Source organism: Pimephales promelas, chromosome 18 (assembly GCF_988280905.1).
Source record: "Pimephales promelas chromosome 18, fPimPro1.hap1.1, whole genome shotgun sequence".
Taxonomy (NCBI): Eukaryota; Metazoa; Chordata; class Actinopteri; order Cypriniformes; family Leuciscidae; genus Pimephales; species Pimephales promelas.
Window position 1 is genome coordinate 29,293,695 of NC_142786.1, and position 26,766 is coordinate 29,320,460.

General features: G+C 37.7%; 1 protein-coding gene and 1 long non-coding RNA gene across 5 annotated transcripts in view; one reads left to right on the plus strand and one right to left on the minus strand.

The window, feature by feature from the left end:
* nrsn1l (neurensin 1-like) overlaps window positions 1-26,766 on the plus strand; it is a 404,164-nt gene that overhangs the window by 166,754 nt on the left and 210,644 nt on the right. The window lies entirely within an intron of this gene.
* On the minus strand, window positions 4,304-18,848 carry LOC120485353 (uncharacterized). Of its 2 annotated transcripts, none has more exons than XR_016147465.1 (3): window positions 17,509-18,848; window positions 17,188-17,430; window positions 4,304-10,642 (listed from the first exon to the last, which is right to left on the minus strand). It is a non-coding gene; the product is annotated as an uncharacterized LOC120485353 (long non-coding RNA). The 2 variants fall into 2 exon arrangements; XR_016147464.1 differs by having other exon boundaries at window positions 17,188-17,394; window positions 17,509-18,841.

Genomic DNA, 26,766 nt, shown 5'->3' on the forward strand with positions numbered 1-26,766 from the left:
AAAATGTCAACATTAATAGTGTAGCCTGTTCATTTAAGTTTAAAGTAAACATCAAAAATCAACAAAATCAGTAATTCACAACATTTATTTAGCCTATATGTTAATGTCATGATATTTCAGAAAAGAAAAAAAAAACTTCTTTTTTCTTTCATTGCATATTGAGATTTGCTAATGTCACGTGTCACATTACAGCAGTTCAGTTGTAAATTTGGTTTCATGTTTAAGATGACTAAATTGTTTTAGATCATCCTTGGCTCTTCATTGGCTGGTCTGAAAGATAAACAGCATTACTGTTGACCAGCCCATCATGAAATGCTAATGTTGTTGGTGGTTTTAACGCTAGTTTGTTGCTGTCGCTAGATAAGCGCATTAACTCCCAAGAGCCGTTGCTATTCTGTAAATCTCTAATCTGTTTATTTTTATATTAGCAAACATTACCAATACTTCCTCTCCCACCACCAATGAGCCTATGGTCAGAAATAATATCGCCTGGAATGTGAAAGGAAACTGGTCAATGCTAATATTGTCTGCTGAAAGCGGGTTAGCATGAAAGATTGCAGATTATGTATATTACAGCTCATATTAAATTACACTGGAGTGGTCTTGCTGCTCAGTGACACTCTGTTTGAACCCAGTAGCCTATTATTTGAGATGCACGCTGAAAATAAGTGTTGCTTTTAATCTTTAAGTCAAGGATGCATTAAATATCCTCAGGCAAGCTGTAAAATAAATAACAATGTGATCTACACAGCAGATATTTCGTATTGTGCTTTTCTGAAATGTCAAAGCATGCCTCATGCATGACGTCTATGTCTTTTCAATGATATAAACATCCAAGCTAAATGTATTACCCAATGCACATGTGGGATTTTCAAATGTCAGTATATTCATGGGTAAACTCACGAGACGCGGTATTTAAGCATGTTAGTTGTGCTGTTAAATGCTAGAGAGAGAGATCACTTCTGAGTGTTTAGCTCGGGTTGCTGGTCATTTATTTGTCATCACTCGTACTAGAAAAGGTCTTCAAAGAATCATTTAGAGGTTCCCATCATGGTTTTAGCTAATTTTGTTTCATTTTAATTTTATTTTGATTAATTAAACAGCTCATAAACATTCTTTATCACTATTATCCTGCAATCAATTAAGGACATTTCTTCTTATATATAACATTTTTGGCTTTAAGGATTCTTTAAACCTAGGTTATAAACATGGTTTATATAGAAACCCACTTAACATTTTTTTTCTAAAAGTGTAGAAATGTGCATTTAATATTTTCAAAGTTAAAATTTATAATGGTGAAGCAAAAGTTTCATTAAATTCTTCCATTAACAGATCCCTACTTGAGGGCTGGAATAATATGTCCACTATCTAATGTATATATTCAAGACACTTTGGTCAGATTAACCATAAATCTAAAGGATAATAGAATGTATAAGTAATACAGCGACAACGGATCTAATTAGAGTTCTTTCAAAGTCCCTTTCAAGGAAAGTCTGTTCACTTGGTGGCCATATTTTGCAACACCAATCAGGGCAGCTATTTCAGGGATGGAGGGGAAAATAAGGCAATCCTTAAATCTCAAAAACTGCTTCCAATCACAATTAACTCTTAAATGCATGAATGTTTCAGCAATCATTATTACATATTCGGGTCTTTAGCGACCCAGATCTATATCTAACACGGATGAATCTTTACCTGCCGCGACGATATAAAACTATCCTGATATTAGTGTTAATATAGATAGAAGAATAAAATAAAGCATATTTTGTTACCTTTTGGAGCTTGAAAGGGGTCCGTTTGAGCAGATGTTTTAAACCATCATCACTGTCCTCATCAGAGCTCATATTCCAGTACATTCAGCATCTGGCTCAATTTTGTCATTTCAAACATATTCTTAAACATCTTCAAAATCAACATTTTGATCGCTGACAGCTTCTTCACCAGATCCACCATCAAGTGTCAGTGACGCATTATGAATTAGAGTTATATTACGTGAATCGTCTTTCTATATTTATTGTCTGGATGTGTGGGTTTTTTACTTTGGTCTTCCGTATTTAAAGCTGATTTGTGTGGCTTTTCCGCTTGTAAATGGGATTTTCCAAAAAAAAAGTGGTGTGAGATGGAAGCAGGACAATGGAAGATATGTAAATGTTTGTGGAAACCAGTTTGGAAACACTCATTCATAAAACAAGTGCAGAAAGAATGCATGTGTGGTTCGTAAAACCAGTCTTTTAAATTATTTTTGCTATTCTTTTTGTACAGGTAGTGGCACAGAAATTGCATACAGCAGCTTAACCAGTGAAAAAAAAAAGAGTTTATTGATATTTATATCACACAGTGGATATTTTTTACCCAAGTGAATATTTCTAAGAGTAGGTTATTTTTGAAAATCCATATCTGGCACATACAAGTATTGGCTGCAAAAAAAAGTATATTGAACATTTCCTGCCGTTACTGGCCAGAACAGAGTTTCAGTTCATTTAACACACATTGACCTTCTGTGATAACATGTCAGTCAGTAGCACATCACAGTGGGGAAAATCCCACTAAAGAGCACACTAAGATTTTCAGCAAGTGAACATAAAATAATTCATGAAACATTTTATTAAACCGCCATTCAAAAAGTTTGGTGACAGTATTACTTTTATTCAGCAAGGGCATGTTCAATTAATATAATCAGCATATTCAAATGATTTCTGAAGTATCGCGTGACACTTGATGGTTGCTGAAAATGTTGCTTTGCCAACACAGGAACAAATTACATTTTAATCATATCTTAAATATTATTACAATAAAAAAAAAATGATTTAACAATAGTACTCTTTGGTGAGCATAAGGCCCTGTTTACTCGAAAACGCTTGCGGGTGAAAACGTAAAAATATTTTATCGGATGTGCCTTTTGTTTACACGGCGACGGCGTTTTGGGGGCTTAAAAACGCAAAAAAGTGAAACCACCCTCCAGAGTGGAAATCTTAAAAAAGTTCCACCGCCGCGTTCCTGTGTAAACGGTAAAAACGCAAAAGTCTGCTTGACAGGAATGGTTGTACACAGGCGCGCGGACTTGGTGTTGTTGTGTGGCAGTGCTTCACATCGCCACCTAGCTGCCTGGAGTGCTTACTACATCAAATTTCACACACTTTTGCACTCGGATTTCCCACTCATAACGCTCGTCTAAACGCAAAATAAAAAGTGATAATGCAACGCCACTTTTGCGTTTTCTCTTCAGATCGTTTCCGTGTAAACACAGCACAAGAGACTTCTTTCTAAAACGTTTAAAAAGCTTACCAAACTCTTTAAGCACTATAGTGAGTATGTACATACGGTATAACAAACAAATCATAGATATATTTATAATATTTAACTTGGCATTTGTAGAAAAATACACTTCCCATGAGAACAGTTAAAACATGGACGTCCTATCATTATCTATCCTGATACACACTGTTACTTTGAAGATGACTGTTTGTTGAGTGAACTATACAGTGTGAGCACATTTTTGTTTCTAAAAGCAATTCCGTTAGTATTACACAGGATTCACTTACTCTCCCTTATAGTAATTGCTTACATTTCCAAAAAAACATCCAAGGCTTTTTCAAAATGCCCTAAGCAGGAATACTGTACGAGGTCACACTGAAGTAATCTATTGAAAGTGTAGAGTGCAACACTCGTATAGCATCCAGCTTTTAAATCAATATTCCTTTGAAAATGTTTCTTGAGCTGCTTAAGGATTTCTGGCACATACATAATGATTTTGCTGCTGGACATAAGTGATTTTTATTGATCTCCTAATGAATTTCCAGCAGAAGGTGAATACTGCATAATTGATAATAATGCTGACCAAAAGTTCACTTTTGAGAAAGGAAGATGGCTCCTGGCTAAATATTGTTATGGAAAACTGCCAACACACACGGAATTCAGACTTTGTTCATTCTGTAAGCATTCATAAATGTTTTAACACTGTTATTTCCATCATATTATAGATGGCGCGTCCTGAAAATCTGCACGTCTGCTCATCAGAGCGATGTCGGAATTCTGGATATGAAGAGGGATTTATGCATATTTTCCCGTCACCATGGGATCAAAGCATAGATTTGGGTCAAGGGGGTTGATTTATTAGTTCGTGCACACCTCTGCATATGTAATCTGAAACAGATTGATAAGAAGCAAACACGGCACCAAATATCTTGCTGCAACAGTAATGCAATTGTGGCTACGATTGAGAAAAAAATGCCATTTTAATATCATGAAATATCTTCACTTGGTTAATACCTGTGGCTTTACAGAAGAAAAGACAGGGGCAAAATGAAAGTAGAGATGTTTTCTTTATTTGATTCCACTTTGATACACACACAAGAGGTTATTCGGTTAGCAGCGGCGATGCTGGAAGGAAAGCAAAAAAAAAGAGGATTTCTCTATTGGATTGGAACTGAAAAGACACCCCGAACACTTTTGGATTCAAAGGCACGCTTTTCAGCCTTTAATGCCATAAAAAACACACACATATACACGAGGAAATCTAGTTATTGTTCACAGTCAATATTTTACTCTAATCCGATTTCATCAGATAGTCACCCTGTGCCTGTTTGATCGTGGTTCTCGGGGAAGTATATGTGTTAAAGTTGATGAAAAGCCGTACGTGTGTGTGTTGAACATTTTGAACATTCAGCTATTCTCGGTAGTCCATAATCGCTAGGCCAAAAGCAGATTTGCTACAGCAGCTTAGAGTGCAGCGATAACGCTGAAGAGTGACGGTAACCTTGAGGAGTCCATTGAGACTTTAGAGAAAGTCACTGCAACGCAAGGCATAGTGGGAACGCCGAGTGAAGGCATTCGGCCAATTAGAGGCGGGAATCTCCTCAGGCAGCCCGGACCCAATCTCCCTCCCTTAGGGATCTCTCTTTCGTCCCTTTGCTCAATCTCACTCGGCCTCAGTTCCTCTCCCTCCCTTGACTCTTTCCATCTCCTTCCTATTCCAGTGCGGTTTGGCTTTTAGGCCTAAACTCTATTAACTCTGCCTTATTTTATGCCTGTTCTTTACAACAGAGAGGCACAGATTGAGAGAGGTCAATCAGAGTTGAGCCCAAACGGCTGGGAAGGAGAAACTTTTCTATTTCAATTCAAAGGTCTTTGTGGAAGGGAGTTTCACTTTGAAATGCTGATTTAGTGGCCTCTGTAGGCCTGGAGTAATTGAGCTCCTCTGGGACCCGCGGAACATTATTGAAAATTGTACGCCGTCTTTAAAATCTTCTGGTAGGAAGTGACAGGTAGGGCTATTTGTGCTAGAGAGGGAAAAAATACACCTGGAGGAGTGTTCAGCTATCTATTTATTTATTCCACAGTGACAATAAGTTCTTTCAAACAGACGTTGTTGTAAATTAAACTGTATTTTATCCAGATCAGAGATCTTGTGTGAGCAGGAACTGAATTTGAAGTGACCGTTTACCTGACCAGCCAGTTATGCTGTTCAAGAGTTTATTCTTTTTACTCAACCCATGTTGGGAAGTAAAGACAATAATATAATAATAATAATGATAATTCAGTGATTTTTTTTAAGTGCTTTAAGTGTTTTAGTTATATCTATTAAAGGGTCATTCCACCTCTGGAAAGATGAATGTGTATTTAAAATGGGTAATTTATGTAGAAGATAAGGTAATATATGTTTTGAATTTGGAGCTTTCTAGACTGAGAAAAGCCAGAAAATGTATTTTTGGCTTATGTGGATGAAAGACAACAAGTCCCAGAATGCACTTGCTGCCCTACACTGTAAAAAATAAACTGTAAATTTTACGGTAAAAAAAAACGGCAGCTGTGGTTGCCAGAACTTTACCGTTAAAAATACGGTTGGAACGTTAATGGTTTTACAGACTTAACTTAAAATTTACAGTAATAAACCGTAATTTATTTTCTGATAAAATGTGGATTTACCAACGTATTGATGTATTGATATCTGTTTTAGACCATTGTAATACACTGACAACCAACAATCATCACAGCAGTGATGAGAGTTACATGAGCAATCACAGCTCATCACAAGTGAATACTTGTATAAAGCAATACTTAATTAAAGAAGCTGCACAATGTCATTCACACAAACATTAAGCAACATTAAGTGGTAACACACATGAAATTAAAAAAAATGCAATAAACATTAATTTAACAACATTACATGTAACATAAAACCCTAATGAAAATAACTGATTAGAAAAAAAAACAATAAAACTATGAGGAACCATAGTTATTTCAACAAAAATACATAAAATGTGAAGTGTCACACAGGGAATTGTGGGAATGTCAATTTACGTTTTTTCACTGTAAATTATACAATGATTTGTTCTTTTTCACTTTCAAAAACTGTAAATTTAACGGTATTTTACTGTAAAATTATATCACAGTTATTTACCGTGTATAGTACGGAAACTTTCTGTTTACCAATTAACAGTTTTGCACTGTAGCATTTTTACAGTATTTTACCGTTACAATCACGGTTATTTTTTTACAGTGTAGGAGGCCACGCCTTCAGACCACAGTATTTAAACAGCTAGTCTAGTGAGTCTCCGTGATGAGTCTGCCCGAAAATGTGTTTCGAGATTGCCCAAAAATATCCGGGATTCGGCTTTTGCGTTCTACAGTCGCCATTCATCATGTTTACTATGGCGAGCAGGACGAGGCTAGGGCCGCGTGGAGAACGACGCAAGGCTGGTGGCGTGATTACCGATGAGTGGCACCTGTGTAAGTTAACCAGACGTAAGTTAACGGTCTCGTATCTCTCACGGAGGAGCGGGAATTTTCTTAGCAATGTTAAAACGCACATCAACCGATCACTTTTTTAGCGTTCATGTAAACACTACATTCAGATTCACCAATCAGAATGAATTCAGAAGTTGTAAACAATGAATGGCGACAGCAGAATCCCGGACATCGACGGCCGGACATGTCCGGGAAAAAGAGGACGATAACCCCTAAAGTTACTACTCGGCTTTCTCCACAGAACAAGAGCTAGCTTAGCTTCCAAAAAAGATGGCTGACGCTATGTGTAATCCCAATCCTCCATAATGCATCCGTCTGCGTATTCAGTACCTTATGTGGTATACCTTTTGTATACCACCACATGTGAATATAAAAGGAGACGACGGGAAACATAAAGAAAGCAGCACCTTTCGTTTCTGCTCCGATAGTCGCAAAATGACGCCTAACACTGTTAGAAATCAGGAAATATGAGAACATATTTTGCTTGGTATGTTTTTTTTGGTAACACTTTACAATAAGGTTCATTAGCTAACATTAGTAAATGCATTAACTAACGATGAGCAATGCATAAAGTTACACTGTTTATTAATCTTTGTTAATGTTAGTTAATACAAATACAGCTGTTCATTGTGCGTTCATGTTAGTTCACAGTCCATTAACCAATGTTAACTAATACAACATTTGATTTTAATAACGTATAAGTAAATGTTGGAATTAATATTAACTGAGATTAATAAATGCTGAAGAAGTATTGTTCACATAATGTACATTTTAACTAATGTAGTTAACTAATGTTAACTAATGAACCTTATTGTAAAGTGTTACCGTTTTTTTAACGGTAACACTTTGTTGGTTTTTGTTGGTCTTTAGCCAACAAAGTTTAAATCCCATCTGGCTAAGTGCGCTTCCAATAAAGTTTACGCATCAGGTCAGTAGGTGGAGATAAGGCGGCCTTTTGTGGTTCAAACACATTCGACCACATGAGCTACACATACAATAGTTGGGTGAACTATCTCCAATTTAGCTACCTTTTCTCAGTTTCTTGCTTCTACCATATAGAGTTTAACTACTTTATATAATGTGTCTTACCTTGGCAAGCTACAGGTTTGAAATATGTTCTCTTGGAGAAACATAATCAATTTATGCATTCACATAGGCTACTTCTCTGTGGACATGAAATAAAAACCATGGGTTTCCTTCTCTTTCCAAAGCCTTGTCTTCTCCCATGACTTGTGGATTTTCTTTCTGAAATAAAGAAGAAAAATGTTTGAATATGAAAAACAACTGTCCGTCATCGTCAATTTTTAAACGACAATACTAAACAAATGTCTTGTATATGGCATGTAAATCACTCAGACAGTATAAATAGACCCACTATGTATCATACTTTTACATTAGTTAACAACATGGACTGTTTATCTGTGGGTGTCAGTTTGTGTTTATATGCAGAGTCATTACGGGTGACTTATGCGTTTCTTGTGCAAGCAGAACTCATGTTGCAGAAAACATTTTGTCTTTCTCTTTATTGATGGAGAGCAGGGAGGAAGTTTGGCCCTGCAGCTCCATTCATTCTGCTCCAGTAGTGCTGGGCTTCATGTACTGCATGGTCAGATCAAGCAGAAGAGACTGCTTTTGAGTTGAGTTTGATCGTGAACCACCTCCAGGCAGATCAACACATAAACAACAACCAGTGAGATAGACTCTCATAGGCCCCACTGGCCGGAAAGCACTTTGATTACAGCATCACTGTTTCTCTTTCATGCTGTTTAGGTCTTATGTACTGCAAGCTCGAAATAAATACTCGAAAATTTAAAAGAAAAGTGAGGTTTCTCAAAGTGAACAGGTGCCAAACGTGGCCTTATTTTGCTCTGAAAAATCTCGGAAGCCTCTCAGATTTATTGACTTTGCTCTCTGTCCGTTTGTACGTGTTGTTCTTATGGAGTTGGAGTCTTTCCATCAGTCTGGTGTAGTGTTTATTCGTGCGCTGCAGGCCACTGGAGGAACACAATAACACGACACGCATAGCGTGGGAGCAGCCAGTATCTGTTAGACAACTGACTAATACCTTCGTCTCATTATGTACTTGTTGTGTACGCCAAAGGATGTGGTGCGAGGTCGTCTGAGTGCTTGGTCACGCGTTTTCATGTTTTCATGCTTTCATCCCGATGGGGAATATCAACACTCATAAGAATAGTAGTGCACTGATATTGATAAATATAAGGCAGTGTGGTTGTTTCCAAGGGTAAGGAATGATTTGACTGTCCTTCTCAAAAAAAGGGCATGTTGGGACATGTACAACCTTGTGAAAAAGAACTACATAATAGCATACTATTTTAAAAGGAGTACTTATTACAGAAATAATATAGTGTTAAATGTTTTTGGACGCTCAAAGGTTAGTTGTTCCTAACCTACTGTATATGAGTTTCTTTCTTCTGCAGATCAGATCAGAGAGTCGACTGTAGCCATTGACTTCCATAGTAGAAAAAATACTACTAGCATTATTAGCGTTACTAGCATTCTTTCCTGGTTTTCAACAGAAATAAGAACCTAATACAGGTTTAGAAGAACTTGAGGGTGAGTATAGACCCCTTTTCAGTTGGTAAACATGGTGACGTTTTTTGTGGGCGGAGCTTAGGTGGAGGCAGATCGATCCCTCTGGCTGTTTCACTAACGTTAGTTAGCAAGTATTGTTAGCTTGTTTTTTTAACAATGACTGGAGAAAATCCGATTTTATCTTAATGTGTAAGGTCACTCAGTGTCCAGGACCGCGATTATTATTTCCAAAAGTTATTTTAATGGACGAAACCAGATTGGCCGACTGGATATAAATCTTTGGATGCCTATAACTATGTGCTGAATGGCCCTGTACAAGACTTATGTGTGTGTGTGTGTACGATCCGCAGTTCTGCCGAGCCAGCGCAGAGACGACGACAATGTAAAGAGTGACATTACGGTGCGATTTTAATGATGTGAATATTTTCTAGAATTTTTCATCAATTCTCGCACCAAACAACACAACAAGATGATATTTAATAATAGTAACAATAATTTAAGCTCCTTATTATGTAGCCGAATCTGTGCTGGTTTGTATTGGCTGCCTCCAGTTTTCACTCCAGCTAGCGCCGTGACGTAACTTTGACGTTGGCGCAAAAGGGCTCTATATTATGACGTAATCAAAATTTTTGGATGAACTATCCCTTTGTATTATATTTAAATTTATCTTACATTAAATTAGCTGGACTTTAACTTACAGTAAGTACATTTTTACATGTAATTTCATGATTACTTCACATACTTTTTTCATAAGGTGGTGATTTCTTATGAAAGCTGTAAATTGTATGGAAACATAGCATAATAAGCATGAAGGTCCATGACAAAAAGTGTAATTTAAAGTACAACTCTTAATTTGTATAGCAAGTATCTTAAGAAAAACTCATGTACACTCAAAGTACACTTAAGAGACCTTTTATTTTATCTTTATTTCAATATTACATGATCTACAAGTATGTTTTCAATTTCAATTTGAAGTACACTACAAGTACACATTCAATGTAATTATGCATACTTCTTTTTCACAAGGGCATCCACACTTCTGTTGAACTGCTTTTGGCATAGCAAGCAGGGACAGATGCCTCATGGCCTGACAAACTGACATTGTGCTAAAGGAACAGCTGCATCATGGCGCCCTTGGGATTTGACACTAACCTTGAAAGATATCCCTTACTTTACCAGAGTCTCCTCGTGTACGGTAGCTTGTTGGTGATCGCCCAAAAACTGCATCTGCAGTAGCGCACATCAAAACACCACAGCGGTAGCAAAGCAGCAGAACAGCCTGTGGGTTTGGCAAGGCCTGTCTGACCAACTCACTTCAGCATGCCTTTTATCCCGCCGTTTACTGTAAACACACAAACACAAACAGAGCGGAGCTCGGCTTCAGTGGGAATGGGTAATGATGCTGGTGTGTGTGTGTGTGTGTGGACTGCTGTCAGGGGTGAGCGGCAGATTGCACAGTACAGCCAAAGGATCCTCACAGGAAACACTGCTCACATCTCAGGCCCAAATGCCTCGTACTGGATCATAAAGTGTGCGAACGAACGCCAAGCAAACTCTGCAGAGAGCTATTCTGGAGAAAACGGAATCGTGTTTATGCAGGCATGCTGTGTTGAGCTGCATCAACTTATCTATTTATATAAACAGCATTTCTGGGAGTCAACTGTGAAGGAGTTTATAGTCAGCTGTAACAAAACTAGTTTTTTTTATGCAGTATCTGCTCTTGATATGTCAGGGAAAACTTGCTGTCAGCAGGTCATTATAAACCAAAATAAACCCCTAAATGGCAATTCGGGTTCAGATATGAAGCTGAGGTTATCATTTGTTATCAGTTGTAATTGGTGTCAAATGTAGCTTGGTTTAGAACAATCAATAGTAGACTCAAAAAGGCACAATGAGTAATGCAAGCATGGCTGGGAGTATCAGACCAGCTACAACAATGAGAAATTGAGGACAATATTGAATTGTTTTAAGAAAAATGCCTGAAAAATCATAAATACAATCACTATTAATTAGATTTAAAAGCTTATCATTTTTGCCAATAGGTGGCGCTGTTAATAAATCGATGTTGTGTGGTCAGTGAGGTGCCAATGACACATCCAAATTTTGGAGTCAATATGCCAAATAGGGCTGTCAAACGATTAATCGCGATTAATCGCATCCAAAATAAATGTTTCTGTTTACATAATATGGATGCACTGTGTATAATTATTTCGTATATAAATACACACGCATTGTATTTTTTGACCGCAATGTGGCTTTATGAGACAAATTGTGAGAAATATGTTTATGAGTAAACTTTATGAGTACCTTCAGGCCACAGTGCCAAAAACACATAACAATTTTTGTAACAATGCACTAATAGGTTTGTAAAATACAGCATTTTATGTCAAAAATTCGAAATGGAACATTTTCAAAATGGCTGATATGAGATAATTTGTTTGCATTCGAATCAAAAGAGTTTTATGATTTTTGGACAAACAATTCAGAAGTCATACGCAAAAATAGTCATTTTTATATCCCCTGACCGGTTACCGCCATTTTTCATTTTTTTTTTTTCTTTTTTTTTTTTCATTTCAACACGGGTAAAGGATGTGCACTAAATGTGCATCACTATAAAAAATAAACACTTAAAATGGTCCTATAAAGCCCTTTTCACAAGAGACAAATGAGTGTGAAGTTTTAGCTCAAAATACTCCATGGATATTTTTATAGCATGTTAAAATTTTGGAGAGTGAGCAAAAACGCACCATTTTTGTGCTTGTCCCTTTAAATGCAAATGAGCTGCTGCTCCCGACACAGAGGGCGGAGCATGAAGAGCTCTCACTAAAAATTTCAAGAACTTTTAGTAAAAAAAAAGTCGGACAAAGATGGAGAGAGACAAGAAGAAGTGACCTGTAGAATGCAACAGGGCATTTCTGAATGGTTAGTTGATGAATCCTGGGGTTTATGTAAATTAGGGTTGGTGATGTCACTGAAGAAGCTCATTGTAGTCCCTACCAGTTGTTTGTTGTAGTCCTTAAAAAGCGATTCTGTAAAAGAAAACATCTCCCTTTGCTTTGAATGTACATAACTTTGCAGTTCAAACAGCAACACACTGTGTTTAAAATTTAAAAAGTGAAATCATAATCACCACCCGTTAAATGTGACAAAGAGAGCTTATTACACAGCTACTTAAAGTCAATTATTTTAATATATGAGAAAAAAGAGACCACAAAATGCTACAATAGCCATGAAACTAGCACAGCTATGTAGTTTAGGGGTCATAACGCAAAAAAATATTTTACCAATCAGAATCAAGTATTCAAGAGAAGCGTATAATTAGCATGCTTAATGACTACATTAAACATCCGAACTAGATTTCCAACAGTGTTACAAGCCATGGTTTTTAATAAAAACAGTCTGTGTACATGCGTAATTCAATTTCGATTCAGATATTGTGGCGAGTTAGCTTCAGGTGGTTATAAAAGAGAAAGCTCAGGGGAAATAACAAGCCCAGTGACCGCAGCAAAACACCGAGGCACAATACACCCCATGCCAGCTTTAAAAATGGACATGAACTCGGCTGAATATTACACAGCCGTAATGAAGGCATGAAAAGTGCCCTGAAGTGCATTCCACGCATTTGCTTACTGTCAGTGTGTAATGAAGACAATAACAAAACTAGTCAGTGCAATAATACTCCTGCTTATTTATGCATTCAAAAGACACTGAACTGATGGGACCAGGCAAAAACATGCATTGCTATAAACATCGCGCTGTGCTTTTAGATGTAAATATTCAAATAAGTTGCATGCTGAAATGATCAGCCTCAAACAACTTAACAAATGCGCTTTGGAAATATTTGTCCCTGGTTTTGATGAGAGCTTGTGATCTTTACGGTGGTAATTCAACAGAGTGTGTCTTCCGTGATTTCGCAGGTTGCATGTCACTGACCCATATGGATCAGGGCAGTCTGCGGTCAGTTCGAAAACAATATCAGTGACACATACTGGCAACTCCATGCAGGCTAATACCACAAAAATGAAAATGTATATTTAGAGGACTAACTGACTGAATTAAGTAGTTTATATTAAGCTCACACTGAGAACGCGGAGTGAACCTTATGAATGTATGGTGTTTACAGACTCAGAGAACTCAATACCCTTTATAAGTGTTTGCTACTTTTTGGTTTTGAAAATAATCCGTAGCATAATGGATCCTTCAGGAAACCTTTGGATAATGAGGTAAAGCTATTTACTGCTTGTAAATTCTCAGTAAATCGAAGGACCTCAAGTGCATTCAGATGTGTGCTGTTTTTGTGATGTGGCTCAGTCATTTAAGAATGATTGAAGGCAGTTCAGAACAAAGGAGGCTTCAGAAAATAACCAAGCATCAAAGCTGATGCTCAAATGCACTGTATTAACTAGCAAAAGGGATATAATAACTAATGTTTTGGAATGAGCTGGCAAATGAAAGTAGATTGAGGAAACGTATGGAGATGAGTAGGGTCTGGAACGAGCTGAGATGTGTGACCCACTTTCTGGTATGAAAAGCAACAGATTGAATGCATGTACTGTAATGTTGCGAGTACTTAAGATTCCATGATGCAAGCACTTAAGAGTCATTTAAGGAAACTGCTGACGTAGCTAATATGATCTAACTGTCGTTTTGATGTTGGGAAAAACAAACGGACAACTGGATGCTTGGCACGGTCCATGACAATGTAACTGATGCGATGCCACTGAATCCTGGGTGAAAGTTGGCACAGAGAGGAACGGCATTGAATTCGTCCTAAAATCTATTATTCATATTCGTTAGGGAAACTTAAACTCATCCACCACAAATGACTGGTGTTGATTGCAGTGACAGAGATGCTATAACCACAAGCTTTACTGCGAGTGTCAAGCGGGGATACAGACTTCCCTACCTGCACAGAAAAAACATGGGTAATTTGAAGTAAAATAGTGAAATGCACTCATTGGGGATTATTAAAGTCCATTTGAGTTTTAAACATTGTCAAAACATTGCAGTTGCAAAACTACCACTTATTTTTTTCCAGTGATGGAGTACATTTCAAACAATCCTCGACTTACAAATGGTACAGGCCAATCTAATAAACCGTACTGACAAAACAGTGGCTTTTTCTAATGTAAGTCTAAGCATGTTAGCTTTAAAAGGAATGTAAAACAAATCTAGAAAATATGGTAACTGAAGTGTTTAAGGGTGACAAGGTATCCAAAATGGAATTGCGAGGTTTATTTCTCCTTTTCTTAATACTGAACAAAATAATAGCATTTCATGGCATACACTCTCAGAAAAAAAGGTACAAAAGCTGTCACTGGGACTGTACCTTTTCAAAAGGTAAACTTTTGTCCATTTTAGGTGCTAATATGTACATTTTAGGTGCCAATATGTACATTTAGGTGCCAATATGTACATTTTAGGTGCCAATATGTACATTTTAGGTGCTAATATGGACATGTAGGTGTTAATATGGACATTTATTTGCTAATATGTACATTTTAGGTGCTAATATGGACATGTAGGTGTTAATATGGACATTTATTTGCTAATATGTACATTTTAGGTGCTAATATGGACATTTAGGTGCTATGTACATTTTAGGTGCTAATATGTACCATTAAGGTACTAATATGCACCCTTTAGGTACAAAAGTGTACCCCTTGAAAAGGTACAGCCCCAGTGACAGCTTTTGGACCTTTTTTTCTGAGAGTGTACAGAAAACCATACAAGCAATTGGGTATCATTAATTAATAAAACTGCTCTGTTGATACAGATTTATATACATATATACTTTAGATACACACTTTATAATTCTTAAATTCCCCCTGTGTTGAAAATTGAGCATTTAATGTTATTTATATGTCTATGTGGTGTTTTTAAAGGGATACGCCATCGTTTTTTTGTTGTTTTTTTTCATATTAAACTAAGTTAACTAAGTCGAGTTGATGCATACCTCTCTTGTCTCAGTGCACGTCTCAATCGCTGTGGCGCGCGAGACACTTTGATAGCACTTAACTAGCCCAGGTCATTCAATAGCAGAGAAGCTACTAATTTCAATACAGTTACACGAGTAGTGTAACTCGACCAGGAATGGAGACACAAAATAAAACGTTGCGCTTTTCTAAGCGTGTAAAGTGGATAACTATGTATGGCAGAATACCATAGCAAAGTGCTTGGGAGCACTTCCTCTCTGTGCATATATATCAATGGACTCCCCGCAGTAATATCATCACTCTGAAGAGGGAGAGGACTTTTCACGAATCATGATATTATTACGCCGAGTCGCTGTGGTATTCCGCCATAATCCACTTTACTTTAGAAAAGTGTAACGTTTTATTTTGTGTCACCATTCTTGGTCGATTTACTCTACTCGTGTAACTGCATTTAAATAGGGAAAACGCGGAGGTGTTCGGTCGCTTCTCTGCTTGGGCCGTATTGAATGAACTGGGCTAGTTAAGTGCGATCAAAGTGTCTTGCGCGATTGAGAGAGACGAGAGAGGTATGCATCAACTCGTTTTAGTTAAGGGAATAACATAGTTTAATACGAAAAGAGAAAAAGTGGAGTATCGCTTTAATATGCTTTGAGACAAACCAGCAAAAACTGCAGTGAACCAAAGACAGTGACAAAAGCGCGGTTTGAAATCGCTGGTGTTTCTAACGTCGTAAACAATCACGTCAACAAGTGGATCTCTTAGCTAGTGTGAGTGATTGGAGGCGGGGCCGATTTGCATATTCATAGAACCACATATTTTTTTAAATTTTTTTTTTAAATTAAATATGTAATTTTGATGGTCAAAGATGAGCTTTAAGTGATAATATTATTGACTACCGGGGGACTTTAATACAAAAGAATAGCCTCTCCTACTATGTTTGCCAGTGGCAGAACAGTGGAAGATCAGAGTAGAGTAAATCTGAGAGAGGTCATTACTCATCTTAAATTAATCACTGTAAATGCATCAGTAAGAATTAGCATACAGATTTGCATCCATGTATTTTGAACTGAAGTAAACAATAAATACTGTTTATAATATAATATAGTGAGTAATTGTAATATTACATATATTACATGAAGTGTTCCGCCATCTAAAACATAGTTCAAGTTATTCTACCTGCATGGGTGACATTACTTTATGCCCCCCATGCAAAACAGATGGTCCATCCTGTTCTGGCACCGTGCTGCCACTGAATACGTGAATAAGTACACGAGAATACGCGTTGCCACTGTATTTGACACTGAAAACGCATTTATAAAAGGTTATCTCACAGTACCGAAATGTAACATGACACTTGTGACAACTTTTACCTGAGAGCCTAACAGAGAAATACCTCTCCGAGTTGCGTGTGAGAGCACTGGTGGATGTGAATAAAACTGTAAAGTTGTCCTTTTCCAAGCAATGACTAATAAGTGATTTGCTAGCAGGAGGAATCCGAGTGGAGATGCTCGAGATATCAGTCTTCTGTTTCCCCCCGTGACCAGCATTTGTGCCAAGGAAAATATTTAGACGTTGCATGTCTTGTAATACTTGTTGCCAGAAGCAAATACAACGTCATACACTTCCACTTACTTTAACTCACTGTTCTCATCATTCCCAATATACTGCGATTAAACTACTATCCGAGGCGTATCTGAGTAATGTTATTAGCTGTCCTTCAGTTCAACAGAAACGTGCACCTCCAGCATACCCCACTGTAATATTCCCCTGAAGTCTGCGCATGGGAGGAGGGGAATGTGCTCTCGTTCACGATATTGCGTTTTAATGTGCCTCGGATTTACCGAGAGCGAATAAAAATGCAATGCACAAAAACCGCCCGCCCACCCACACGCACTCAAACCAAGGGGTTCACACATTTGGCTGTCGAAGACGAATGAAGTGAATGTCTTACCTGAACCCAAAAGTGCAAACAGGGGAGTTGAGGGGGGCAACGACTCAATGTTTCGCTCTGCAGCAATGGTGGAGATCAACGGAGATGCGCTGAATATGAACACCAGCTAATAGAAGGAACTAAAGCAGTGTCGAAAAAGAGGGAGAGAGAGAGAGAGAGAACTCAGTCTCCCCCTCCCCGCACAGCCTCCTTCGTTTATCTCCATCCCTATGGCACAAAGATAGAAGCACAGCCACAGACAAGCTAATCTCAGCTAAGGACAGCATCAGCAAACACTGAACCAAAACAGAAGGCAAACAAACTACAGGCGTCTAAACCTACCATAGTGCGAGTATATGTACTTGTAGGATCGCTTTCTCTCCCTCTCTCGCTCTGGCTGCGTCCAGACATGACTGGGGCTGATTTAGGTCAACACGTCTGTCTGTCTGGCTGAGCTCGGCTCATCTGCTGCGTTGCCGTTTCTGTTCGGCTCTGCTCTGCTTTCTGGACGAGTCTAAGATCGAAAGCCACTTCATCCTTGGAGGAGAACGGCCACTTTGGCCGGTCGCCGCGAATGGGAATGCAGGCGGGCCCGGCTGACTGGACGTCTCGGGACGGCCCGGTGACGCGCTGGAATCCAAGTCTTTCTCGTCGACTTTTCAGCCTGGTAACACCGTCCTGCACATAGAGACAATGGCATCAGCAGCTCCAAACAAAACAACAACAAAAAAAAAACGTTTGATCCAGGCTCGCTTCTCCAAATTTTTCCGTCGGCATGTGAGACGGAGCGTAATTCCAAGTTGTTTGACTTTCTTTGAAAATGATCCCTCAACGGCGGAGAGAAGCAGAACGGAGAGGAAGTGCTCGGCTCCTCTGCCTCCCCAAAACAAGCCAGTAGACTGCAGCTGCGAGCTCCTGTGCCTCCACTCTAGTTGTCTGGCTGTGCCGCAGTGCGTCTGGGAGGAAAAAAAAAGACTCTACGTCTGTAGCCAGAGCGCTGCCACTCGCCTAAAACCATGCCGTGACACAGCAATCAGATGACTTGTGTCAGCAGAATGATGCGTCATCGTTTCGTTGAGCAGAAGGGATGCTGGGAAAGTTTTTCGGTGTGCCGTGCCGCACGAAAAACCCCGTCTTAACCCTCTGCTATACTTGTCTCCGCTGCCGGGGAGTAGCGGCGGCACTATAGAATAATAAACAAGAGAAAGGGAAGTTGTATGAGAGAGAGAGATCCACCTTAATTTGTAATCATTTTTTTCCTCCCTCTCTGTCTCACTTCTGCCACTCTGTTCTCTCTTTGAAGTGCATCAATGAAATGAAAATGGCTTCCAATTTTCAGCCTCTCATCCTTTAAATGTCACTGTCTCCTCTTATGGAACAAACAGACGTACACACACGCTCTCGTATGCATGGCATTCTCAGTGTCTTTATCATGGTACAGGTACAACCTTTGCAGTCCTTTGTCTGCACTCGGCTGTTGTGATTAGCATAAACGTAATGTCTTTGTTCTAAAATCCATATGGTTGAGACGGTTAAAGGGAGAGAATCTGGAAAGGCAGCCGGTACGTGATCTGCTTTCTCTATCTCCAGTACTGATGCCCTGCTGTCTGCAATTGTGAAAGCAATAATTGTTCTGAGTCCAAAAAAAACACTATTTTCTATTTATCCTCCCTTCACTACTCTGCACTACTCTCACTCTCTCTTTCTCTTGGGTATATGTGTTTATTAAACACAAAGCCCAGAAATATTTCCCTTGTGAAAAAGTACACTTTAACAAACTTTAAAAAAATAAAAATAAAAAAGAATACTTATTTTGGAAATTATTATAAACTCTAAAATAATATACTTAAGTGTGAAATTAATGTTATTTTTATGAACACTGAATGTGGCATGTTAATTGCCATGCATCAATAATACATTTATATTAAAGGGATACTCCACTTTTTTTGGGAAATAGGCTCATTTTACCACTCCCCCAGAGTTAATCAGTTGGGTTTTACCGTTTTCGAATGTATTCGGCTGATTTTTTTTTTTTTATATTTAGAAGAATATCAGTAACCAGGCAGTTTCTGGTCTCATTGACTTCCATAGTATATTTCTTTCCTTCTATGGAAGTCAATGAGACCAGAAACTGTCTGACTGATTTTCTTCTAAATATTAGAAAAGTGGCTGAATGGATTTGAAAACGGTAAAACTCAACTGTTTAACTGTGGGAGAGTGGTAAAATGAGCCTATTTCCAAAAAAAAAAATAAAATAAATAAAAAAAAAATAAGTGGAGTATCCCTTTAAATGCAATTAGCTGAACTGCTCACTTAAGACTTATATGTGATTTAATTACTTCTAAAAATGGTTAAAGTGTACTGTCGAATGTACTGACAAGCATTTATGGTGAACTAAAAATATACTTTGTCATTTCTATTAAGCTATGCCAGTAATTACACATTTGTAATGGTCAAGTTGCAATATTTTAACTTGAAATGTAATATTGAATAACCTAAGAAATGTAATATTGAATAACCTAATAAATGAATAAAATAATCAAGTATTCATTTAAAGTGTACTTTCTTCAGTGGGACACTTTTTTTTTTCTAAAAGCTGAAGGTCGCCCTTTTCAGTGGAAAAGAGCTTTCAAGCTTCATTCGTAAAGTGATCCATATTAGCACTTTACTTTAGAGTCCTGTAACCCATGAATATAGTATAAACCTATTATAATAGTAATTGCAATGGGTATTAACAAGGTACTAACTCTGACCCTAACCATTAACCCATGTAGTTACCTTATATTAACCAGTCCAGTACTGTAAGTACTCTATAAGTACATGTAATGTACTGTAAAATATATATTCCAAGTACTCTGAAGACATGACATTTGTGTTAACCAACCAATTTAAGTTGTTATTCAACAATATTCTTGTTAACTGCTGATAAATTCCTGTGGTACGCACACCACCAGTTTTTCTTACATACTGGCACTTCTGACATGTTGCCCGTACCCTCAGCCCTCCCTTCCTCAGAAACCTATTTTGACCGAGCATCGGGAGTACCGGCACTCTTTTTTTTTTTTTTTTTTTTTTTTTCATTTCAAGCACTGGATGTGGATCAACTTATTCATTGAAAATATCTGTTTCAGAGGAATGATTCATTCATGAATCCATCATTGTTACTTCTCTCATTCTGCCATGCAGAGCAAGTCCTATGGATTACTTTTATGATAATTTACAGTGCTTTCACATCATTTTTGAAGCTTGACAGTTCCAGTCTCCATTCATTTTAACTGCGTCTTTTTTTCTTTCTTTTTTGATTTAACTTAAAACATATGTTGAATATCTCTCATCTTTGTAGACCTGACTGAGATTAATTTAGGTCAGTGGGTTTGGGTTTCATGTAAAGATGTGCGTGCAGGCGTGAATGCGTGTGTGTGTGTGTAGCAGCACCTGTTAAGTCAGTGATGGGTCCTCTCTAACTCCAACAGAAAGGAAAATGAACGTGACAGCAAACACACACACACACACACACACACAATATCTTGTTCCAATATTCACCTAAACATTTTCCACTTTTGGTCCAAACCTTGAGCCAAATTACATAACTTTCAATGCAGAGTGGCCATTCACTCTCCATAACTGTAAATTTAGCCATTCTTTCTTCACTCGCTTCACTGTCCACAAAACATTTCCCTCTCCTTTTACTTAAAAGCACAGCCTTACAATAACCCAGAGAAAAAAATCTCCTGCTCAAGGTTGCTTGCAAAACATAAACAAGACATTTCTACAAGTGAATGCACTCTGCTCATCAAAACACTTTTTGTTGCTTCCAGAGCAGCACAAGCTCTATTCATAACCTTGAGTAAAACCTCTTGTGTTTACTAAATAAGAGATTGAGTTTAAGCTCTCATGTACACAAAAGTGAATATATATATGTATATATATATTTTTTTTTTTCAGTTGGTGACTATGTAGCACAATTTAACATTATATTGTCCATATATATGGATGCTCGTTACCTGCTATACACTTTCAAAAAAAGAAATTTTCAGACTATTTTCCCTAAATCCTTCTGTAAATCACACTAAAAAAATGAATTTATTAGATTACCCTCCAACGTTCAAAAAATTAATGGGAGAGAAAAAAAAATATTTGAATTTGCATAAATAACAAAGACGAATCTTAAGACACAACCTTTTGAATTATTTCAATGAAATTAATTATCATAATAGATTCAGACATTTTTTTTCTCCTTTTTCTTCCTTCAAGAAAGAATAAACTCCATCATTCATTAAGAGGTGATTATCATTATGCTCTCATTACAGTAATACAGTGTTTTACTTTAGCACATTGAGAGTTTATGTATTTCTTTAAATAAACATTATTGCTGCAACGATGTAAAAGACTTCACAAATAATATGCAAATATGTTTTCCCACATTAAAACAATAAGCAATTGTTATATTACATTACACTAATGAGAATTATGTGGGAGTGTTTAATTGTCATTGTCAAAATTAAAATCTGTTGTAAAACAGGCTTTGTTGCTTTCCTTTTCATTTCTCACTGTAAAAATCACAACATTTTTTCTTTCGTCAAATCAACTTAAATAATTTATTTAGTTGAGATAACTTATTATTTTGAGTTTCTGATGATTAAATTAATCCCCTTCATTGTATTAACTCACTTTTTCCAATTCAATCAACTAAAAATTTTAAGGCAACCAGGTTACTCACTTTTTTAAGTTAAACCAACACTGTAAAAAATAACCGTGATTTTAACGGTAAAATACTTTGAAAATGCTACAGTGCAAAACGGTTAATTGGTAAACAGAAAGTTTCCGTACTATACACGGTAAATAACTGTGATATTATTTTACAGTAAAATACCGTTAAATTTACAGTTTTTGAAAGTGAACAAGAACAAATCATTGTATAATTTACAGTGAAAAACCGTAAATTGACATTCCCACAACGGTAAAGTTCTGGCAACCACAGCTGCCGTTTTTTTACTGTAAAATTTACAGTGTATTTTTTTACAGTGAACAATATTTTTTTACAGTGTAATTATTTTTAGTTTCAGGGTGAAATATAACTTGAAAGGTTTCATGAGATTCACCCACTTAATAAATAACAGGTATATGAAAATAAATGAATTAAAATAGACATATGTCTCTTGATGAACAGATATCGGTTGGACTGTAATTATCACCTCAGTTCATAACGGTTGGTAACACTTTAAACAAATGAACCTGACTGGAATCTATCCAACAAATTCTGTTCAGTTTTTCAATGGACTCTTTATCGAGAAAACACATCAGCTCATAATTAACATGAAACCACTTTTGAGAACAGTTGTGCTGATGAAGTGATGCTATCAAGATAAACGTTGCTGTTCTCGGGAGCTCTTGTATTGAGTTGCACTGGGTGAACGTTAGAAACACGTGAAACCTGAAAAAGGAGGCGTGCCTTTGGGCGCCGTTCCTGATTTATTGCTGCAATGGGGAAATAAACCCTTGTGGAAGATAAGCCATCAGCCGTTCACTCCTGAACTTGTGTTCTCAGTCTTCTGCTGAGCTGGACAATTGGCTGTAACCGTTTTGGCTCTCTGGGTGACCTCACCACAAGCAAGCTTATCCAACTAAAGAAAGGGACAGACATTTGGGTGACCTTTTCGCAGAATAAGTTAAGAGTTTAAGTTATGAGAACTTAAAGCATTACAGATGGGATCCGCGACTTTAAAAGCTAAGAGGAGTACCTTCTGGGGTCAGCTTGGACCACAGTTAAATTTCAGTTGAACAGTTGCAATCTCACGCAGATACACACACACGCTCGCAGGCACAAAGACTCCATTGTGCGACGGCAGCGGCGCAGAGGGGCTGGAGAAATTAGCCTGGTAATGAGGAAGGCAGCAATGATGGGACAGAAAGAATGTAATGAATAACTCGAAGGCACGCTCCCCCAGACCGTGTCATAACGGCTCCAGCTATCGTTCTGACCTCCGTGTACACACTGTCTGCTCTGTTCCCTGCCCCAATTCATCTTCCTGGCAACTGCAGGATAAGCTCATTTTCATAAACCCAGATCTAGTCCGTTGGCCGCTTGTCTATAACCCAAGCCATCAGATTGACATCTATGCAAATCCATTCATATTTGTTTGTGTATGGGTTTGGAGATCGACAGGCAGATTGATGAGAACGTTCCCGTGTCCTTGTAGACTGCGTAGTTCAGCTCCGCTGGGCTAAGACTAGCAAGATCATGTACTTTCTTGTCTGAATGTGTTTTGAGAGCAAACAGTCAGGATTTCCATGGCAACGCTAAGTCAAGCTTGAGGAGTGGGGTTTGGATTGAACACCGTGGTAGCGGGGAGTGAATGAGTGAATTAAGCAGGCAGTCGTCGGTGCGCCGTGCCGCCAGACCATTACTAAAGTCTCTCGTTTCAGCCTACGAGATCAAATACTCTCATTATGAGTGGATTTGTCCATCTCTTTCATGTCTTTTATCCTGTAGGTGATTTTGTTTTCTTAAAAAGACAGCCCTGGTGAATAAGGATTTAACTAAAAGACATCACCACACTTCCCCAGTTGTTAAGAGTCGTAAAACAAAAAGGTGGTATTACAGGTTTTCTGAAATGTGATGTTTAAATATGCAAATGATCTCATTACATATGCACTCATTTGCATACATTTCCAGAACAGAAATCTGAACCGTAAATAGAGACGGGCAGGTTCGGAATTCAAAGGTTTTAGAGGGGATTTTGGATATCTCTTTTTGTCACTCTATACATAGTAAAATACTGTTAACAGCAAAAAAAATCACTTTGTATTTAAGAATAAAAAGTATAAAATCAGGCAAATGCAGATGTAAATAAAACTGTTAAGTATATGTAAGTGCTGCTGAATAAAAAAATAAAAAAAAATTCTAATTTTGAGAAAACAGCCTTTAAAGATATGCATTATAATTGAAATCTACAGTGCAATCTGCTTGTTAAGACGTGATGTAAGAAAACCTGTTTGTGGATCTAGCCCTCTGTTTGTTTCAATTGAGAAACAGCTGTTTATGAACACTTAGTCATATCACACATTTAATCTAAAATTTCATAAAGTTTCCTGGGACATGGGACACCAACATTTCAACGATTTAAACCAATAAAACACTGTCTGGCCATCTGAGATTTCAGTATGGAATCGGATATAAAGGTTATGATCATGATTCTTCAGCCCTATTACAGCACACCATCCCATGGTTTCACAGACGAGGCTTAAAGGGATAGTTCACTTTGAAATGAATTTTTGATATGTTTTAGCTTACCTCAAGCGCATCCAAGATGTCTTTGTTTCCATAGTATTTTCAATTTTGATAGTTTTAGGTCAAACCGTTCTTGTCTGTCAGTCATAAAATGGAGGTTTATGGGGTCCACCTCAAAGAGCATGAAGTCCAGATTAAACATGATTGAATGACTCATGTAAGTACACATTGATGACCTAAGACATTGAAGGCATACGTTTGTGTGAGAAAACGAACAGTAGGCTATTTATTCTTACCTATTGTCACGTCCAAGTGACCTGCGCAAGCGCCGGAAGTGCGAAAAAAATGTTGTCATGTTTAATTTGGACTTCTCTGTGCATACTCTTCGAGGAGGACCCCATAAACCTCCATTATATGACTGACAGACAAGAACGGACCAAAAAATATCAAAATTGAAACTGTGGAAACAAAGACACCTACATCTTGGATGCCCTTAAGGTAAGCTAAAACATAAAAAAATTAATTAATTTTCAAAGTGAACTATCCCTTTAAGCCTAGTCCCAGGCTAAAATGCATGTTTGAGCTGTTTTAACTGAAAGTAACTTGCACTGACACATTTTAAAATAAGTCAGTACTATTGTTTTGTCTCAAAATGCACATGTTTTTGTCTAATTTAACTTAAACTTTAATTGAACTGAGGCCTATGCAGGCTTAATCTAAACACTGTCTGTGAAACCAGGCCTGTGAGTGTATATTACCACCGTTATCACTTATAAGTGTATTATGGATGTTTCCTTGACATTATAAAAAGTCAAATAGCACAAAAACCTCATAACTGACCATGAACAAACGTTTCTGCCTGTAGTGACTTAAATAGCACACCTATAATACACTTGCTGTGGTTGTCGAGATTATAAGCAAATTGAAACAAAGTTTTGAAGTTGTCGACAAAGTAAAACAATCGATTCTGGCATCATGCAACAGTACTCACCTTTGACTCACCTGGAGAAAATAACAGTTGTGTGGCCTATAGCTGTTCATAGTGAGGTGTAACTCCTAAAGTAAATAATCGTAAGTGTAGCAGGGCGACCATCTGTCCCTGTAATGAGACACGATAAGGTAAACTAGTGTGCATTCTCCCCAGCACACCTGTTTAAACAGTCAAAGGTGTTTGATTACTGTATTCAAAATCAAATGGGCACAGTATTGCCTTAGAAAATCTCATGCACACGGTGTACAATTGGTGTGGTAAATGGTTAACCTTTTTCTTTAACTAATACTTTAGCTCTGAGGTCACTGAAATATTGATTTCAGTTATAATGATTCAGGGTTTAGGAAGTCACTGTCTGCTTAGCAGAGATAGTAGACCTGAATCTTCCCATCTCACAATAATGTGACTTGAGACACTTGGCTTTTGTTGTGATGTTCTATCCATGATAGATGACTTGATTACGTAATGCATATTCAGATCTGTTTTATCTAGTTAAACAGTTATTCAGAGCAGACACTTTCTGTGTGGAATAACAACTGTTTTCGGTCCTACGTTGGCTCTAGTACGCCATCTGGAGGCATGAACGAATGCGGTTTAAACAGAGTCATGTTGCCAAACGCTTTCTTCACCTCTTGCATTTGACTGTTTGCTGTGTGAGTGCATTCTGGTATCAGATTCGTTCTAGTAGCCTAGCTAGAAATACAACATTTGTAAGAATATGAAACGGGCTGTGTAGGAAATAGACATTGCCGAAAACCAACCATAAAGCACGTTTATCAATATTTTATTTTTCGCAACCCTATAACTGGAGCGCGAGCTAACAACACAAACAAGAACATGCTGCCTTTGAATGGAGAAGCGCGTGGCATGTGGGCGCGCGCTGTCTTTGTGTATAAATAAATAACGCGCGGTGCTGTGAATGCTGAATATTAATGGATGAGCGATTGTTGTTTTTATTAGAACATTCTATTCATAACGCTATTAAATATCATAAGTAAAACAATAATTTGCGGTCCCTCTATGAAAAAAAAAAGTAAACACCTGATTGTGGAAAGCTGGGTTTAACGATCTTAGCACATTTTAATCCGTGTTATCGCTCATAATCGAACATCAGAATTGCTTATCCTAACTTACACCCTTGCCAAATTCAGCGTGCGATCTAGGAAAGGGGGAGTGCATAATGTGCCTTTAAAACTAAGTTTGCAGTGTAGATGGAATGAGGTCAGACAGAAAGCTTCTCATTGCACGCGCCGATTATTATTAGATACTATATTCAGCCAATGAACGGCGACGAGGTGTGGCTTTGGCTGTGGATAGGCTAGTGACAGCAGCTGATTGGCTGGAATCTCTTTCCTTTATACCTTCGGAAAAGGATAAA